Genomic DNA, 14,645 nt, shown 5'->3' on the forward strand with positions numbered 1-14,645 from the left:
TTCCAAACCTTACACTGTGAACCCAGTTCTTTCTCTCTTCCCTGGAAACATTGCCTGACCCTGTGGCCTAAGCAGTCACTCTCAAAGACTCTGGGTTAGGTACCCCCAGAAAACACAATGCCCCTTTCCCTGAAAGGGGGCCTGAGCGCTTTGCGTCTCCTGAGTTGGAAGGGAAGGATCCCAACAGCCCATCTCGGTACATTGTCTCATCCCCAGCAGGTGTTAGCGTTTGCTCCGAGACCCTCGGTAGTGCCCGTGAGTAACTTGTGTCTGTCCTGCACAGGCACAGGGGATGTGGAGCGAGCTGGCATCGACATGAGGAAGGCGAGGTCCTCCCCCAGAGGCACATTCCTGTTCATCTTTCCACTGCACACCTGGACCAGGCTTGCAGGCTGCCAGACGTCACCCCGCCAGGGAGAGGAGAGCCCGAGCCCGTGGGACGTGGGAGGGCCCTCCAGATGCTGCTGTTGGTGGGCCTCCCCCTGGCACAGTCCTGCATGAACTAGCATCTTCATCACTCCCCTTGGGGCATGGTCTCATCTCTGCAACAGGAATTTACCAGGAGGTTGAAAAGAGAAAAGAAACAGCAGGAATCTCCAGTGTGTGTGACCTGATCGAGTTCTTGCTGGTGTCTTGCCAGCACATGGGGTGCTCCCCAGAGTGGGGGCACGAGTTTCCTCCCTACTTTTGACCTTTAAAAACCAACAGATTTTCTTCCCTCTGTCGTGCAAAGACAGCTTCAGGCCTTGCTCAGTTCTACAGACATTCACACCCTGGCCACAGTGCTAAAAATAGCCTCCTTCCTTTCTCTCACACTGGTTAGCTTCCGCCCCGTTTGATGCCACTGCTCTGCAGCCTAGGCGGGAAGGGGGAGCAAAGAGCTCAGCACTGCAGCCCTGGGCGATTCCACCTCCAGCCATGAGAGGATTCTGTGCAGCCAGGCCAGGGGCTGCCGGGCAGGGAGCACTGACCCTTGACCGCCAGAGGGAGCACTAACCCCAGGGTGCTGTGCTCACGCGGCCTCTCCCCTTCGCAGGGTTCCATTCTGCTCTGCACTCATGATAATCAATCCCAATTCCCAGTGATTTTCATTTATTTTTTTCTCTTCCCTGGGCTCCAGGATGTTATTTTTAGTAGAAGAACTGCTATAAATATTTATAAAGGGTAGTGACTGGAATGAAGTGAGAGGCCCCACAGCTGGTTCTCACATCCCCCCAACATACACACCTCTGCAGACCTCTGCCCGCTGCCTGAGGAGGTCTGTGCAGAGCCAGTGGGCTCAACCCATAGGCATCCACGGATAGAGTCCCACGGAAGCTTCGTGAGGGAGCTGTTGGGTAAGAGAGAAGGGGCGGGTTAGCTCTGTCCGTCCTTCCTCTCCACGTGCCTCTTCTCCCTCATTTACTCCCGTGTCTAACGGACGTCAAGACGCTCTGTTAGGCCCAAGTCCCCAGAGTCATAAGCAGTAGGTATGAGGGGCTGGTGCAACTTGGATTGCTCCAGCTGTGTGAGAGCACGCAGGAAAGCGGGAGCCGGGAAGCTGGTTTCCCCTCAGGTGTGAGAGCGCTCCCCTCCTAGCCTCAGGAGAAGCCCACACCTAGTGGAGGGCTTGCCTCCCACAGCAGCTCCTGGGCACTGCCTAGGTCCACACTGTGACCAGCACTGAGCTGAGGCCCTGGAGAGCCAGCAGGGGCTCTGGTAAAAGGAAAACACTGGTGGAAAGGAGCTCCCACACTCCCAGGAAGCAGGGCTTGGGGCTTGCCTGGAGGCCAGAAGAGGCAAGAGTGACAGTAACCACGTGAAAGTTCAGGGGACGCTCGGTGCCAACCAATGGTGAGATTCGTTGTGGGGGCGCTACAGCAAGCTCTTGGAGATCACGACGCTGTTAGGTGACTCTGTGCTTCCCTCCACCATCCTGACTGCTCACACTCTGTGAACTGCTTGCTTCTTCCGGAGCAGAAAGAGCCAAAGGAACAGTCAGAGTAAAAGCACCAGTGGCTCCAGACAGCCGAGTGCATGTGCTGAGGTGCACGTGGCATATGGCAGTGTCTCCTGGGCCCCATGTCTCCTGGGCCACTCCACCCTGGGAGGCTGCCCGGCCCGCAAGGCTGATCACTCAGCAGGTTCTCTTGCTGTCTGCTGGCCTCTGCAAAGGAGTAGCCTTACTGTGTTCAGCCCCAGGAGAGGCTCTGAAGTCCCGACCTCTCGCCATTTACCAGCACCTGGAGGGTGATAAGGGGGCTGGAGGGAACCACAGGGATGAACTCAGATGCCGGCATGGCAGTGCATGGAGTGTCCCATTTATATATAAATTCTTGTTGACAGTTGGTTTCTTTTAGAGCTGGAATGTCCACCATTAGCTAAGGCCACTCCTGACTTCTTGGCATCTGCTTTAGACCACAGGTCCATGTCAGAAGCTGAAAGCCGAGTCCCTTTCCTCAACGCTGACCTGGGATACAGGTGGCCATCCTATAGAGAGCACTTCCTGCTTAATTGCTGTATGACCATTCAGGAGTCTAATTTAAGTAGATGATCTTTTGAGAGAAGTGACTGTCAGCATCACGGACCGCCTGGGCTGGTGCTGTTTTGTAACTGTGAAGAACCCTAGAGAGGTCCTAAAGGCATCCTGGGTTTTGAGGAAATTGTGGCTGCACCAAGCTCAGGTCCATAGATCCCAGCCATGCCGAGGTTCCGTGTACTTTCACAGCTCCGTCATCTGCTGGCTGTGCTTTCTCTACTGGCAGACTCCCCCTCTTCCGCATTGCTTACTCCCTGCTCTTGTAGTCAGTGACAGCTTCAGAAAGGTATGTTGCTATGGCAATGCCTAGAGCCATCTGAATTCCTGCTGCACCTTCTGAAGAAAAGGGCTTATGAAGAACCATTTGGTGGATTCCAAATCTAGCCTTCCCTGGCCTCTCCTCTCCTCCGTCAGGGGTCAGATGCCCTCTGCAGACTGAAGTGTGGCAGGTAGGTAGTCCATTCTTGCTGGAGAAGACACTCCTCATAGCTGCAAGCCCCATGCACCTGGACAGGTTCTCCAGGTGTGGATCAGGAAACTGAGATTGCCTACCTAGAGCTCTTAGGTAAGACACAATACCAGTGGTTCTTAAACTTAGAATCCCCTGGAAGGCTTGGGAATGTATGGATAGCTGGGTCCCACCCTCAGAGTTTCTGATTCAGTAGCTCTGGGGTGGAGCCAGAGAATTTGCGATTCTAACAAGCTCTCAAGTGGTATTGGTGCTGTTGATCCAAAGACCACCCTGTGAGGACCACTGTACACATTTATGAGGAGGAGAAAAGTATCCACGTGAATGCAAGAAGCCATCGCCAATCAGGTGGAGAAGGGCCAGAGTCAGTTGTCTCTTCTAGACAAAGAAAGAGGAGGGCCTCTGCAGTCCCATGGCCAGGGGCCCTGGGAAACACATGCTGGGACTGGTGGTCCTACACTGTTTCTTTTTGATCCCCAACAATCAATAAACAAAGACCTGTCCCCAAGATGTGAAGGAGGGGGCAGCATCACCAGTGAAGCCTTGAAATTAGGGGAGATCAACATCGTGAGCTTAGTGGCTGAGTGGGTGGGGCACAGTCTAGAGTCTTAGTGGGGATGGAGGCCAACGGCTTGTGTGGCTCAGGAGGGAGAAGAGGAGAAGGGGTGTCGCAGGCAGCTAGCCCCCACAGTTGGGCTGTTACACCAAGATGCTTTCCCCAGAATGCAAATACGATATTCCACACTAAACAATATTCGGGCCCCAGCTAGACTGCTTCCTTTTACTCTACCTGAAGCTCCAACTTCCGTGCGTAGTATTCTCCTAAGAAACAATGTTTACTGGAGGACCTAAGATAAATGTTGCAGGCCTACCCAGTTATGAATGGCAGATGCCAAGGATTCTGATGCCTTCTCTGCACACAGAGCCCCACCAGGAAAACCAGATTTCTGTAGTGATGGGCTTGGTGTCTCTCCTGCCCAGGCATGTCTGCAAACAGGTGGAGCACACTGGCACCATCTGCCTTCTACCTTCTACCCCAAGGCAGGACAGCTAGCGTAGGGCCATGGCATAAAAGAAGTGGGCATCGAGTCAGTTTACCAGTTCCAGAAAGCAATATTCGTTTTCCAGTTCTGTGAAGGTTTGGATGGATGGTGAGTGAAGAGGCAGACACCAGATAGCCGTCCTTGTATTTCTGAAGTAAATGGAGCCTAGCACTACTAAAGGTCAGAGATTAAGAAGGCACAGGTAGCGTATGGTGGGACTGTCATTCATTTGAGAAGATACTTGATGAGGACTATGTGCGGGCCTCTAGGCCCCCTCTGCAGGTCTTCAGGATTCACTGAATGCAGGGCCTTCGGGGTTAAGGTTGAAGCCTGGTCTGAGTTCATAACTAGGGAGCGAGGGGTGAGCTTGGAGGAACTGCATTGTCCTCTGAAGGCCAGCAGACTGGGGAGAAGGGGTGCAAACTGAGGCCACTGTTGGGGAGTGGGGGGGGCATAATGGTCACTGCTGAGAGTCGGTTCTAGTCACTTAGAAATGTTGATCTTTGGGCCCGTGAATATGAGAGAAGACTGGGAAGAGTGTCCTCACCAGTTAAAGGATCATGATTCATGTATAGAAACCCTATAGCCCCTTGGGGCCCAGGCTCACTGCCAAATAATGAAGAATAAATTATAATTCATAATCAAGTATAGCCTGGGCCAACCTGGTGGCGCAGTGGTTAAGTTCGTGTGTGCCACTTCCTGGCGGCCCAGGGTTCGCCGGTTCGGATCCCGGGTGCGGACATGGCACCACTTGGCATGCCATGCTGTGGTAGGCATCCCACATATAAAGTAGAGGAAGATGGGCACGGATGTTAGCTCAGGGCCAGCCTTCTCAGCAAAAAAGAGGAGGACTGGCAGCAGTTAGCTCAGGGCTAATCTTACTCAAAAAAAAAAAGAAAAGTGTAGCCTGAATCCCCTTCAGCCCCAGCAAGAGTCCTCAAGCAGATAATAGGAGAACTTGTGAGGAAGTTAGCCTACCGCCATTGCTGTACACCTTCCCCTCCCCCCCCCCCCCCCCCCCCCCACACACACACAGTGGGCCCTCTGGCTTGCAAGGTTTAGGCCGAAGGTCCTGGGGCTTTCCCTGAGGAAGCAAAGTGACTCAGCGCCAGACTCTTGGGTCTGGGGGCCATCAACAGCAGCAGGCCTCAAGACCACCTGTACCCGGTGGGCTTTTCGTTCAGGTCCCAGCTCATGGGTCATGCCTTCTCCACCATGGCCTAGTTCCAAGAACTTTGTCACTTAGTCTCTTTCCCTCCCCACCAGAGATGACACCCTTGTACGCAAGGCATCCATCCCCTAAGAGGAAGAATTCAGTCTGGATCCTGGATCCAGACCCTCTAGAAGTCTTCCCCACCCACAGCTCCTCAGGATCTGAAGTCTGGTTGTCGGGGCCCCATCCCCATGCTCCCTGAGAGCAAGCCCTGTGGCTCCTTCTCGCTTCTCCACAAAGCCTGATGCCACTGGGTGGCGATGGGTGGTGTGTCTTGTTCACCAGCTCATAAACAGCCCGAGGAACTTGCCTGGGTGACCGCCCTGCCTGCCTTGGCCCCTTGGCCTTCGAGGTATTACCTCTTTGGGGCTCCCCTGAGAGTGTTGGTCTTTCAGAAGAAAGACTATGCCCCTGGGGCTGCTGAGAAGGAAGCCATGCAGAGAGGAAGTAGAGAGCTGGGGAGGCAGGGTGCAGCTCCGGGACAGGGCAGGGCAGGAGCCAGGCACAGATGTTGGCTGTGAAGGAGTCAGACAGCCTGAGCTTCCTTCTGGACCAGCCCCTCGCATGGGAGTCAGGCTGGACAATGGGTGATTGTGAGGAGGGGGACCTCCAAGCTTGGGATCCTCTGAGGTCCCCCTCTTCCCTTGACTGCTGGTTGGTGTTTGCCCTACTCTCCTCATTGCCTAGGCAGCTGTCCTGAGTTCATCCTTTGCCACCCAGCCTACCCTGGGAGCCCACTCAGACCGAGGGATGGGGAGAGCAGCAGGTGAAGCGAGGGACACATGGGCTGAAGGACCAGGGAGAGGAGTGTGGAAGAGGAAGAAAGGGCTGGCAAGAGAGGCAGAGGTCAGGGTGAGGAGAGGAATGTTTAACACTCGGAGACAGGAGCCTGGACTGCAGGTGGAGACCAGAAAGATGAGGAAGAAGAGTGGCTGGGAGGAGGCAGGGCTGGGTGGCTTCTGCTCACTCCTGAGCCCCAGGCTTCGGGTATCTCATTCCTGTCCTATTGTTGCCACAGCTCAAGGGCCCGAGATTTTCCCCTAATTACATCCCCACCAGCCTTCCACCCTTAGCTAGGGTGAGACCACACTGCACATGCCTTCGCCTGGGATCCCTAGCATGGCCCCGCCCCAGGCACAGGCCGGGCCCAGAAGGCAGAGGCCTTATCTCCAGGCCCCTCCCTCCTCCACCCCCCACCCTGACCCCAGCCTGGTTTATAGGTGCAGCCTCAAAGGGGGTTGGGTGGAATTTCCCTGGGGGTTGTCTGGTATTAGCTTGGGGTCATCGGGAGGCCTCTGGAGCCAAACTTTGCGAACTGTGGGGTTTAAAGCGAGGGTGGAGCAGGGAGAGGCTGTTGTTGAACATTTCTGTTTACTGAGGCCCCTACCCTGACCTGCCCACAGCCCACCTCACCCAGCTCCTAACTAGTCTTTTCCTGCCCCCATTTTATGATGGAGATTGGGTCTTTCTTCCCCTGCATATTCTTTCAATGGAGACAGCTCCCTGGACAAGGTCACTCTCTAGCTGTATTGTACACACACGGCTACCCTCAAAAAGGCCTCAGCACGCCCAGGCACACCCAAGATAGGAACTCACTCCAGCAGGGACCCGGAGGGACTCGGAAGCCACAGTCAGCCCCGAGCCCCTGGGTCGATTGCACTGTTGAGGCACTATGACGCGGCACAAACGAAGAAAATGGAACTCTACCTGGAGAAATTAGCCAACAGAGCCGCTTGAAGGTGTCTAGGAGGGAGTACAGGAAGGAAAATACTAGAACAGAAACAACAGCAAGAGAATTACACGCATAGTCCATGTAGCTGTTCTGTAGGAGGCATGACTGTGCTGTGTACTGATGTCACTGGGTGATGAGAGCCAGGTGGGCTTCTTCAAGAGAGCTTTGTTCTGAAGGGAAGGGAACAAGCATGTGTTCAGTGCCTACTCTGTGCCAGGTGTGTTCACATGTGTGCTCTTATTCAGGGTCAGCCACTCAACAAAGCTGTGATAGAGATATCATCAGTTCACAGGGGAACAGGGCTCCGAGAGGCCAAGTCACTGGCCCAAGATCACACAGTGAGGAAGTGGCAAGCCCATCTGACTGCTTGGCAGTGGGGCACCCCTACTTCCCCCTGTGTCAGACTGCTGAAGTGACAAACGTCAGCAAAATTTCAAGGAGGAGGAAGAACATGCCAAGTATAGGAGGAGGAGCGGAGAGATGGGGAGGGGAGGGAAGTGGAGTGTGGAGTCGACTGACTTGACTAGAGCCTGGTCCACCTGCTTTGAAATCCTTAATGGAAAAATAATCACCCAGATTTGCTGATTTTTTTTTTTTTAATCTTAACCAAGATAGCCTCTCTAGTTCTTACTGCCACCTTTGCCCCTGAGCATACCCTTCTCCTAAGCTCCCCAGTAATGTGGACCCGACCTGCACCTGCCACCGACAGTTGAGTTTGTTTCCCGCAGGTACAGGCTCCATGAGACTAAGCCCGGCAAGAAGAGAAGGCAGGAACGGTAGCGTGAGCCAGCACATACGTGGCACACACATGTGCCGGCACTGTTCTAGGCACATTGACTTAATCCCCACAACTTTCCTGAAAGATACTGCTAGCACTGTCATCCCTGTCACAGATGAGGCAACTGGAACAAGAGAAGTGTTTTTGCCAGGGACATGGGGGTAGCAAGTGTCGGGGACTTGAATCCAGGCAAGCTGTCTCCACGGGCATCGCCTAACCACCGTGTGCTGCCTTTATGGCTAGCAGATGTTGACGAGAGAGATTTCTGTGCCTGGCCCCGGGCTGTGCTTTCTGCAGGTCATCTCATGCAGGAGAGGAAGAGGCGGAGGTTTGGCCTGTGGTTAAGCAGTGTGATCTTTCACTAGGCCCACTCTGCATTTTGGAAGCCTCACTCGCATGGACGAATATTAATGTCTGGGCCTACTGACTTGGCAGGGCAGGACTGGAAGGTCCCCCATCCACCTGTCACATTCAGCCCTGACCAGGCCTTGCACTAAAGGGTCAGCCCTGGGTGGCAGAATCCCCAGTAGACGCGGTTGATGGGGTATCAACAGGAATTTAATCATTAACCCCACAGAGACGCTGTGATGTTGCCACAGCTATTGAGGGTCAGGGCAAGTCAGAGAGTTCTCGAATGTGAATGAGCCATCTTGATACCCCAGGAAACTGCTGCCAAGGAAATCAAATGGTTCAGGGCCACACAGGGAGGTGGTGGAGGAGCTCCTGGAGGAATGTGCCGGTCCTTCCAGGCTTCTTTCTGTTAAGGAGCATCGAGTAAACTGGTTCCATTGCGTAGGATCATCCTGAATCTTAGGCTGGGTATTTAGGGACACTCCTCCATGAGAACATACCAATCACTGTACGCCTCACTTTAAGTCCTGGTCTTAGGCTAAATGAGCATTCACCCCGCCCTCCTGCCTAAGCCTCGTCCCAGAGCATCCTCATTAACTGACAACGATGCTTCTGTCTAATCACCAGGCTTTGCCAACCACACATGACATCCACCCTGCCCGAGGAAGGTCTGCCTGGAGCCGTGTCATAAAGTGACTGACCTGGACTAATCTGACCAAACACAGGGGACCCCCCTCTTCTCTGCTGCTTTTAAGTCCCCTGCAAAATTGGGTAAATAGGTAGGTAGTGCATTAAAATAGAGTTCTTCATCTGCCATCCGCAGTTGGCTGGGTGTATAAAATGTCTCTGCCCTCAAGAGGCTTCAGCCCAAGGCAGGAGGGCCTAGATATAAAAAGGCGGTAATACAAAGCGATGCTTGTTAACTACCAGACACACGGTACAGAGAAGCGCTAAGGGAACCAGGTAAGGAAGGAGAGTGCAGCCATAGGTAAACAAAACAGTATCAAAATGCGAAAGACCCGAGAACATGCCGTGTGTCGTTGCATGAACTCATGCCTTCACTCGCTTGCACACAGCCTCTCCACGGCTCCTTTCAGACAAAGTTCCAGTGAGTCCTGTTACTGTTTCCTACTCTTGTAAGGTCTTAAATATGTCTGGTCAGCTCCATTAGCATCTTCATTTTGTAAAAACACATACTAAAAACTATTTTTGAAGCAAAACCTTCCTCCCAGGATAAAACTTGCCTTCACTGGCCCTTGTTTTCGGAGGCGGCACCCCTCCTCTGAGGTCTCTCCCTTTGGAGGCCTGTCGGGTGTCAGGTCCTTGGCTGTTTTCAATTAAACCCCTCAAGCTGAGTAAGTGGCTTTAGCAAGTTGATCTTCCAAAGGGTCAATCTTATTTTGAACCATGTCAAAACAAAATCAACTCAACCTAAAACACAAAGTAAATAAATACATCTGTTTGCAGATTTACCTTAAAAATTACAAGGGCAAAGCAAGATGCAGAGGGACCACAGAGCTTCCCACAGGACAGAGGGATCTATTTTGGTTTCCCCACATTAGGAGGCAAAGAAATGTCAGCACAAACCAGTGTCCTGGCCTCAGGGTGGTTAAGACTGGACTTGGGAGGGGCTGGGCCTGTGGCATAGTGGTTGAGTTCACGCTCTCCAATTTGGTGGCCTGCAGTTCACAGGTTCGGATCCGGGCACGGACCTACACATCACTCATCAAGCCATGCTGTGGCAGCGTCCCATATACAAAATAGAGACTGGCACGGGTGTTAGCTCAGAGACAATCTTCCTCAAGCAAAAAGAGGAAGATTGGCAACAGATGTTAGCTCAGGGCCAATCTTCCTCACACATACACAAAAATAAACAAAAAGACTGGACTCGGGCCTGGGATGATTCCTGTCTCCTCCCTATCTTGGCCCAGGACTGGGGCAGGCTAATGAGAGAACATCCACTTCACCTGCTGTCGCCCGCCTCCTCATCCTTGCCCGCTGCAGACACAGGGCCAGGAAGGGTGTCTGGCCCTCAGGCACGTGGGCATCAGAGGCAGGGAGGGTGATGGCCACTGCTCAGCCCCACGTCAGGCTGAAACCTCCTGGGGTGGGTGTTAGCTGGTGACCCCACACTGATGCCGGCACTTGCGCCTGCCCCAGTCACATTTGCCAGCTTCGCCCCCTGAGGAAGGAGCGCTCTGAGGAGCATGTCACCACAGGTGCTGGGTGCTAATCATCTGGACTAAAGAGGTGGACACTTTGCTTGCTGTTTGGGGTCTAAATTGGAGGGCATAAGAGGGTGGCCCAAAGTCATTTTCTTTGACGCAGGAGGTGTTTTTAAAACAATTTAATGGGTTGCAAAGGGTGAAATGTCAGAAGACTTCACAGGAAAATCCAGATTTATGGCTTCTCTGGAAAAGTTAGGATGTCTGGCTGTACTGGTCCCACAGTTCTTCCATGGCAACAGGTCTACCGAAGCCCCTCTGACGCCCTCCCCTCTCATCCGTGTGTCCTGGGGCAGCTGCTCTGGGGGCCGCTGCGGGCATGGAACTGGCAGGCTGTTCCTGCTCTGTGGGGTTGTCCTTGCATCCTCTGAAGCCCCAGCCAGAGAACACCCCCGGCCGTTCCCAAGCAGCAGCCCACAGGGGGCCTCCGTCTGACTCTGAGGAGGAGAACGAACCCTTTTAATAAGAGCCCAGACAACTGAACTGGGGAGCACAGACTTGTGGGAAAGCATCCACACCCACAATTCGTCCACCCTTTACCATGCTGCTTCCGTGCAGATCCAGAGCTTTCTGGGGCAGGAGGGCCAGAGGGGGGCCTCGCTGCTGAATCACTCAGTCCTCCAAGCGCCAGTCAGCTGCTCCCAGGGACTTCTGTCACTGTGCCTTCTGCCACCGTGACTCAACACAGGGGGAACTCCAGTGGCAAAAGCCCCACACCCCCAATCTATATGTGGAGCGCACTGTTTTGCTCATCAGCGGTCAATGTAAATTTTGCATAGATAAATACCAAACGGTGGTGTTCCTGGCAGACATGGCCTTGGGCCACCCCATAGTGATGGCAGGCCTGGTGGCGACTGTCCAGGATGGCCCTGGGCTATAAACCAGAAAGGAGCGGTAGTTTTAGAGAAACAAGCACTTGAAGAGTATCAGGAAAGAGTCTTCAGTGTTGTCCCAGTCATGAAGTTAGCAGCCACCCAGCCCAGACGCACACCTTCCTTGAAACGTTTATGCTTCATGTCTCCATTCATTCAACACATACGACCTGGAACCTTGAAGCTTTTTGACATGTGCTCTTCTCTTCCTGGATGGACTGTAAGCTCCCTGAGGGCAGGGAGGGTGACATATTTCTTCAGGTCTCCTCACAGCACGTAAAACTGTGTTCCCCAACATTCCTGGTGACTAAGATGAGTGCTTATGGACAAATACCTAAAGTGCAAATGATTGAATAAATATAGACAGATATATGTAGATAATTAAACTTATCTACCCATCAGTCAACACTCATGAAATGGCAGTCAATTTCTGCCCATCAGTCAACACTCGTGAAATGCTAGGGTGGTGTCTGAACAAAGTTTACAAATGGTATTGCTATTTTACTCCTTTTTTTAAAAAAAGAAAAATCCACCTCCCATCACCTCCTTCCTGAATGATCTCCTCCACCAGCCCCCAGCCCCGTCCCAAAGCTAAAGCATCACAGCTGGACGCTTTCCCCTAGAGGAGCCTGGTCAGCTCCTCAGGATTCTATAGAGCGGCTCCTGCCTGGAGGTGCTTACTGGGCGGGTGGCAGACAGTCCAATTACCCCAGCCCACAAGAAGCAATTTTTCACTCTGTGGCAGTGACCACTGAGGATATGCCCACTTGGGAACTCCCAGAACCTTCCCAGACACACCCACCAACTTGAAACAGGGCAGAAGGGGCTAGAAGACAGAGCGCTGGGTGCATAATGGGTGCTGATTCTAAGCAGGCAAACGGCTGATGTGTGGTGACCCAGAGGGTGCCCTGGCCTGGAAATGAGACTTAGATTAGAAGCTAATTGTTGTGTAGACTCTTCCTAACTAATATGGGTAAAAGACTACTTGTCGGCGCAGTTAACGAGTATGTCATTTAAGATGATTCAGAGGGTATCCACCTGTAGAAAAATCTCAGCGAGGCTAAAGTGGGTGGTAAGGATCATGTCACAAGGAAGCTGAGAGCCAACGCTTGACCCCGGTCCTGCTGACCATCCGGTGTCCTCTCTCTGCTGCCTAGAGAAGACAGGCTGCCTGTAGCCCCGCCTTGCCCCGGGTGCTGGGGGCTCCTGACCCCTGACCCCTGCTCTCTCAGTTCTAGCATCCTGTCTGCCTCCGCTGTTGCTCTGTCTGTTCACCACCTCCAGCTCACCTGCCCATAGATGTGACCAGCCCAGCTCCTGGAGGTATTCACATGTGTGACTCCTGCCCTCTGCTCCAACCTGGTCCCGAGTCACCCAGTCCTGCTAGGATAGTTCAGGCTCACTGGGCTTCCCCCATGACCTCTCCAGACCTGGCTCAGACCTGCTGCCTCATGCCTCAGTTTATCCTTTTGTATCTTCTCTCTTCCCTCTGCCTGTGAGCCTGCACCCTGCGTGTCCTTTGCTAAGGCTCTTCCTTCTGCCACGTCTTTGCTCCCAAGTGCCCTCAGCAGCAAGGGCCCTGCCTTCTTCTCTGACATCGTCCCCTCCTCTCTCTCTCAGAGGCCTGGCTGGATACTGCTCCTTGGGGAGGCCTTCCTTGGGCTCCCCGCCCCCACGTCTGTCTTCCTTGGCTGCCGTGAAGTATAGTGGAATGAGCATGGGCTCTGGGGGGCAGACACACCTGCATCTGAGTCCTGATGCTGCTCCTTTCTAGAGTGTGACCTCAGACAGGTCACACCTTATTCTCTGCATCTGTAAAATGAGAGAGAATTCCAACCTACATGCTTGTTATAAGGATTAGATTAGAACACATGAGACACGGATGTTAGCTCAGGGCCAGTCTTCCTCAGCAAAATGAGGAGGATTGGTGGCAGATGTTAGCTCAGGGCTAATCTTCCTCAAAAAAACCCAAAAAAACAAAAACACGTGAGACAGTTGGAACAGTGCTCGGCACATAGCAGATGATCAACAGCCATGACTTTCCTTCCTTCCTCTGACAGCAAGCGCAGCACTCACTTGACACTGCAGATGCTGCCCTCAGGCCATGCTGGCCAGGCCCTTCCTGGACTCGGAGGCTAGAGGCTGCAGGGATAGGATGTAGGAACCCGGTGCCACCAGGGCCTGACCCCATGCCAGGTGCCAGGTGGCTTGGAGTCACCCCAGTGGAGTCTCCCCAGCGCCAGGGAGGACTGCTCAGGCTTGGGGCGCCGATTCACCTCCCCTGCACCCGCACATGGAGGTTGGAGGGGTGGAGTCTGGAGCACGGAGCCAAAGCTCCGTCCTACTGCAGCCGTCACCTCACGGGAAAACCACTTCTGAGGGTGGGAGCTGATCCAGGAGTGCCAGGAAGGGACAGGACGGGACGGGAAGGGCCACCTCACGACCTCACCCCCACCACCAAGTACATGCACGTCCCTCCCCAGTGACCAACTGCCCCCTTTGTGGGGGAGGCAGCTTCTTCAAGGCTCTGGAGCAGTAGCGTCTTGCCCCACCTTCTCTCAGGGCAGAGAAGCCAGTATACCCTAAAGAGAGCCCTCTCAGAACAATCCATCCTTCCCTGGACACCCTGGGCTCTGCGCACTCTGCATTTAGACCGAGGGAGCTCTCTACAGACCAAGAACAATCTGCTTCATTCATTCATGTAACAAATACTTATGGAGCACCTACTCTGTGTCAGACATAATCTAGGCCCTGAGGATACATCCAACGACAAGGTGCCCACCCTCAGGAAGCTTAGGTTCGAGTGTAGGAGACAGACAGTCAACAACTGTGTAAGGTCGGAGATGGTAAATGCTCAGGGGAAAAAGCAGGCTGAAAGCTGAGAGTGAGTCATGGGGTGGAGGGCGGGTGAGCTCTTCAGTGTTCTCGGTCTCTCCCCCTGCTGTGCAGTTACTGGCAACTTTTTAGGTGAACAAAGAGAAAACACACGATTACGCTTGGCAGGAAATTCCTCAGGTAGGTCTCCAATCAAGGACAAACATTTTTGCCCCAGCAGTTTATGACCCTCTGGGTCATGTGCCACCACTGCCAGCCCCCTGGGCCAGACTTGAGCAACTAAGCCAGCCTTGGCCTGGCACCTTCCTGCCTCCTGTTCGCCTCCTCCTTCCCTCCGCAGTCTACACTGTCTTCTGGACTCCAGGCCTTTGTTTCACAGACCAGTGTTTTTTGTTTGTTTAATTTGTTCTCCTTCTTTGGCCACCTTCTCCAGTGACAAAGTTTATGGGCCCCCGATCACATCCAATCCCAGAAGATGGCTTTCTAGCTGGAGCACGAAAAGGATATTCTGGAAATTACGTACTTTCCAGTGCTTTCCTCCCCACCAACCAGACAGGAGGCCAGATAGCCCACCTTGACTGTCCCAGGGTATCCCCAGACGGGCTCAGA

At 53.4% G+C, this 14,645-nt stretch overlaps 1 protein-coding gene across 7 annotated transcripts in view; it reads left to right on the forward strand.

Moving 5' to 3' along the window:
• Positions 1-599, forward strand: part of DTNB (dystrobrevin beta) — a 233,619-nt gene extending 233,020 nt beyond the window's left edge. For all 7 annotated transcript variants that reach the window (XM_046662557.1, XM_046662560.1, XM_046662562.1 and 4 more), the window contains one exon: positions 284-599. The gene's annotated coding sequence lies outside the window, so the exon portion shown is untranslated. The remainder of the gene's footprint in view (positions 1-283) is intronic.
• Positions 600-14,645: the final 14,046 nt, after the last annotated feature.

The sequence above is a fragment of the Equus quagga genome, chromosome 5, assembly GCF_021613505.1.
Source record: "Equus quagga isolate Etosha38 chromosome 5, UCLA_HA_Equagga_1.0, whole genome shotgun sequence".
Classification (NCBI taxonomy): domain Eukaryota; kingdom Metazoa; phylum Chordata; class Mammalia; order Perissodactyla; family Equidae; genus Equus; species Equus quagga.